Raw genomic sequence first — 6,000 nt, forward strand, 5'->3', positions numbered from 1 at the left:
ATCTGTTGTCATGAAATGTTTTGAGAGGCTGGTGTTGAACTATATTAAGGCTAGTCTTCCATCTACTTTGGACCCATAACAATTTGCATATAGGAGTAATAGATCAACTGACGATGCTATGTCTCTTGTTGTCCATACTGTATTGAATAATTTGGAACAACAGGGGACATATGCGAGGCTGTTATTTGTGGATTATAGCTCTGCCTTTAACACCATTTTACCCAACAAATTGTTTCTTAAAATGTCCAATTTGGGTATAAATCAGAGGATTTGTTTGTGGATAAAGGATTTTCTGACAGATAGGCCACAGTCAGTAAGGATGGGATCTCACCATTCCTCTACTCTGATACTAAGCACAGGAGCCCCCCCAAGGGTTGTGTGCTAAGCCCTTTCCTTTATTCCTTGTACACACATGACTGCACCTCAGAGGTGGGTTTCAGCAGGTTCTGACCAGTTCTGGAGAACCGGTAGCGGAAATTTTGAGTAGTTCGGAGAACCGGTAGTAAAAATTCTGACTGGCCCCGTCCCCATCTATTGTCTGCCTCCCAAGTCCCAGCTGATTGGGAGGAAATGGGGATTTTGCAGTAACCTTCCTCTTGATTGGGGTGGGAATGGAGATTTTACAGTATCCTTCCCCTGCCATGCCCACCAAGCCATGCCACACCCACCAAGCCACACCCACAGAACCGGTAGTAAAAATTTTTGAAACCCACCACTGCTGCACTCCATTGTATAACACTGCACTCCATTGTATAACACCAACGCAATTATTAAATTTGCAGATGACACAACAGTGGTGGGGCTCATTAATAAGAACAATGAGTCTGCTTACAGAAAGGAAGTACAAGGGCTGACATTGTGGTGTAAAGAAAATAATCTTACACTTAACACCTAAAAAACTAAAGAACTTATAATTGACTTCAGAAGGAAGAGAGATGTACATTTACCATTGTACATAAATGGTGAGGAAGTGGAGAGGGTTGGTAGTTTTAAATTTCTGGGCATTTATATCTTGAAGGACCTCTCATGGACTATGAATGTTAACATTGTGAAAAAGGCACAGAAGAGGCTATCTCAGCATCTACTTCTGTCCTACTATCGCAGCACCATTGAGAGTGTCCTGACATAGGGCATTCTTGCATGGTATGGGACCAGCTCGGTAGCGGACAAAAAAGCTCTACAGAGAATCATTAAAACTGCCCAGAATACCATCGGATTCCAGCTACCAGCCCTGGACGACATCTTCAAATCTCGCTGTTTGAGGAAGTTGCATAACATTCTCAGAGACTCTTCCCATCCTGCTTACAATCTTTTTGGACTGTTGCCTTCTGGCAGAAGATACAGAACAATTAAAACTCGGACCACACGTTTTCTGAATAATTTTTATCCCAGAGCTATAATTGCACTCAACAATGAACTAAAGGGCCACCATCAGTGAGCTGTTGGACAGCATTACTTGGTCTGTTGTGTGGATGTTTGGGTGGTTTAGGGGTGGGGAATTGTGGGTGGGAGTGTGTTTGGGGATTGTTATGTGTGTTGGACCTGGTCTTTGGGTTGTCAGGTTCCAAACAGAAGGAAATAAAAGGAGACAAACCTGGATGGCTGCTACCTTAGTTTAATCACTTCTTGGCACTCACTGACAATCACAGATGAAAATCTTGTTAGGGCTACTGCCCTGTGCTTCCCACCATTTATCCATTAGTTATCACCACCCAACCAATCACGTGCGCTGCTCCCTCCCATGTGACCCGGAAGTTGGCTTATGTTTTGTTAAGGATATTGTTGTGTTAACCAACCAGCAGAGCAAGTGCACAGAGAAACGGTACTGAGAGCAATGAATACAATACATACAAACTGGTTTAACAAAGCTTTTACTTTGTAGTGAAAAACATTTGCATAGTCTTTTAATCAATCCAAGTCTTTAGCTATTCAAATCAGTCCGAAGTTACAGAAATCTTCTTACCATAGAAAAACAGCAGTAGGTAATAAACAGCAATTCAACGCTGGTAACAAATCACGATGGTAGCAAATCCATCCACGATGAGAGCTTCTTCACACACGACAGTAACAGTTCCAACAAGTTCAACCAATTCTGACCAACAATGACTATAGCTCGGCTCTCTTCTTATATACAGTTTACACTAGTAATTATCCACTTAAGATAAGTGGAGTCAGCAGTGCAATGACTCAACAGTACAATTAGGATAATTGCAGTCAGCAGTCAGTCAGCAGTCAATTACAATGACTCATCAGTACAATTACTCAGCATTACATCTTAAAGTTACAGAACGCATTTAAAGTTATAGCACACATATATTGCCTGGACAACCTGTTAGGCTTACACCATATCCTAACATGTTTAATTCTTGAGTATTTACAACCAGCATCTAAACAGTTAATCCACTTATTATTTCCGACTGGCCATGATGATGTCATCCCCCAGCTATTCCTTCCCGTCAATCCTATCAGTTCCTGGGAGGCTCGATGAAGCAGATGCTGGGCTGAAACGAGGTTTGTACGTTCCTCCCCCCAAGAATGGCAGCTCCATGCCAACAGCACACTGGAGCTGACATGGGTGTTAAGTGAATTTCGTTGTATGGGTATACTGTGTATACACGTACAATGACAATAAAATTATTATTATTATTATTATTATTATTATTATTATTATTAATAATAATAATAATAATAATAATAATAATAATAATAATAATAATAATCTTTGGTGAGATTCACAGCCTTTGAGGCTGGTTAATAACTCAGCAGCTCGAGTCCTAACCAAGGACCTAGGAACTGTTAAGGTATCGTCAGAGGATGTAAGCTGTTCCGAGTAAAGTGGTTTTTTGTAGAGTCAAAATGTTCAAGTCCGGTAAATTTAGAATTTCTAAATAGTGAGGTAGCCCTTTGGGTATTGCTCCAAGGGCTCCAATTACAATTGGGACAACACATGATTTCTTTTTCCACAGTCACTCAACTTCAATTTTCAAGTCCCGGTATTTTGTGATTTTTTCTTGCTGCTTATCTTCAATCCGTGCATCACCAGGTATTGCAATGTCAATGAACCATACTTTTTTCTTTTCAACTATTGTTGTGTCAGGTGTGTTGTGGACCAAGTGCCTGTCAGTCTGTCAGTCTGTCAGTTGTGATGATGATGATGATGATGATGATGATGATGATGATGATGAATACAATTTGATTCTGTGTCAATAGGAACTAATGATTGTCTTATTCTTTCGGATTTCTTGCAAACTTCTCATCCAACAGCGAGAGGTATGCACCTTATGGTTTAATGGACATTCTGTGAATATATGCAGCATATACACAGCTACTGTATTAGTCTTACTCCCAGATGAGTGTGTGTATGATTATAACCAAATTGTTTTTATATAGTAGCTTCTGAAGCTCTTTGAATAATTGCCAATTGTTTTGTCTGTTCTTACCCTTGTCCCTAATGACTTGCATTAATGCATGTAATTATTGAGGCATGACTGTCTCAAGGTATGGCTGTTTCCCTTTGCTACCCACTAGACTATTTTTCCACTTCTTAAACATGACTTACAAAGTCTGCACTGAGGAAATGAAAGGATTCTTGCACAGCATACTCGTGAAATCTGTGTTTAAATAAATGCCCACACCTGTATTTGTTTCTGTATATTACACTCTATTTTTAAAAGTGCTGAGCATTTGACTAACCAGACTTTTTCCAGTATTATATTAATATACCTATATTAATATATAATATATAATATAATCAGGGAGTGAGGGAGGACCCCTTGCAGGGCCGAGCTGAGGATTTTGCACAGTTTCTGCAAGATAAAATCACTCAGATTCGGACCGGGTTGGACTCTGACTGGACAGAGTCCACTGAGGAGACTGGGGCTAGTCTTGATGGGGACATCTGGGTTGAATTTGAGCCTGTTTCGTTGGATGACGTGGACAGGATTATGGGTAGGCTGGGGTCCTCCACGTGTTTATTGGACCCTTGTCCCTCCTGGCTAGTTTCTGCAGCCAGAGAGGTGACTGGAGACTGGATCCAGGCTGTTGTCAATGCTTCGTTAAAGGGAGGAGTCTTCCCCATTGCACTCAAAGAGGTGGTGGTTCGACCCCTCCTTAAGAAGCCTAGCCTGGATCCTGACGTTCTTAATGTCAGGGTGCTAATTAATCCCATTCTGCTTTTGGGTAATCGCACCTTGATTTAGAGATGTGGATCGAGACTTTTCCCTTGAAGCATACTTAAGAAAATAAACAAGAAAATAAACCTGAAGAGATATTTTCTAAGAAAAACTCATTTATTTGTTATAAAGAAAATAAAACATCTTACTATCTAAAATAGTTACATTTTGGCAAAGATCCCGGCCACCTCTTCTTGGCCGGACCTCTCCTGGCAGGAGAACAAAGAAAGTTTTAGAAGAAAGTGAAGGAATGTGGACATGCGCAGTTAGCTTACTGATAAGAAACTTAGCAAGCTACGGAAAGTCTGAAAATCCAAAAATATGAGCTCATCTGGTAAATACAAAAACGCAGTGACTATCGTCCAGTCTCCAACCTTCGCTTTTTAGTGAAGGTTGTTGAGTCCGTGGTGGCGCAGCAATTCCCTCAATTCCTGGAGGAAACAGACTACCTCGATCCTTACCAATCTGGTTTCAGGTGTGGTCACAGCACGGAAACGGCATTGGTCGCCCTAGTAAATGATCTCTGGCGGGCCAGGGATGGGGGCTGTTCCTCCATCCTGGTCCTTCTTGACCTCTCAGCGGCTTTCAATACCATCGACCATGGTATCCTGCTGCAGCGGCTCGGGGGGATAGGGATAGGAGGCACTGTTTTACAGTGGTTCTCCTCCTACCTCTCTGGTCGCTTGCAGTCTGTTTGGGCGGGGGGTCAGGGATCCTCCCAGAGGCCCCTCACTTGTGGGGTGCCTCAGGGATCGGTTCTCTCCCCTCTGCTCTTTAACATCTACATGAAACCGCTGGGTGAGATCATTCGTGGTTTTGGGGTGAGGTATCATCAATATGCTGATGATACCCAGCTTTACATCTCCACCCCTGACCACCCTAGGGATGCCCTTTCTGTGATGTCCCACTGCCTGGAAGCGGTGCGGGTTTGGATGGGGAGGAACAGACTCAGACTCAACCCTTCCAAGACTGAGTGGCTGTGGATGCCGGCATCCCGGGATCTGGAGGTTCCATCTTTAGTGATCGGGGGAGAGACCCTTACTCCCTCTGATAGGGTTCGCAACTTGGGTGTCCTCCTGGATTCTCGGCTGTCCTTGGATGACCATCTGACAGCCATAACCAGGGGGGCCTTCGCACAGGTGCATCTTGTGCGCCAGTTGCGCCCTTTTCTAGACCGGGATGCCCTCGCCATGGTCACTCACGCCCTCGTTAACTCTAGGTTGGACTACTGTAACACCCTCTACATGGGGCTGCCCTTGGGATGCGTCCGGAGGCTCCAGCTAGTCCAGAATGCAGCTGCACGGGTAATTACGGGGGCTTCTCGATACTCCTGTGTAACACCTCTCCTGTGTGAGCTGCACTGGCTGCCGGTGGTGTTCCGGATTCATTTCAAGGTGCTGGTGCTTACCTATAAAGCCCTTCATGGCTTAGGCCCAGGGTACTTGCAGGACCATCTCCTGCCGCTCTCCCATCGTCCCGTGCGCTCTCACAGAGTGGGTCTCCTCAGGGTGCCATCGGCCAAACAATGTCGTCTGACGGCCCCCAGGGGGAGAGCGTTCTCTGTGGGAGCCCCGACCCTCTGGAATGGATTGCCCACCGAGCTCAGGAGAGCCCCCGACCTCCTTTCCTTCCGTCGTGAGCTGAAGACGTGGCTCTTCCGTCAACTCAACTGATCCGTTTGGGTGTCCACTGTTATAATTTTAAACTGTTTTAATTGGGCTGTTGATTTTAATTTAATTTTATTGTGATTTGTATTGGAAATTGTCATTTTGTAAGCCGCCTTGAGTCCCTCGGGAGAAAGGCAGCATATAAATTGCAATAATAAATA

The sequence above is a fragment of the Pituophis catenifer genome, unplaced genomic scaffold (assembly GCF_029215685.1).
Source record: "Pituophis catenifer annectens isolate HBS135680 unplaced genomic scaffold, rPitCat1.0.hap2 SCAF_5, whole genome shotgun sequence".
NCBI lineage: Eukaryota > Metazoa > Chordata > Lepidosauria > Squamata > Colubridae > Pituophis > Pituophis catenifer.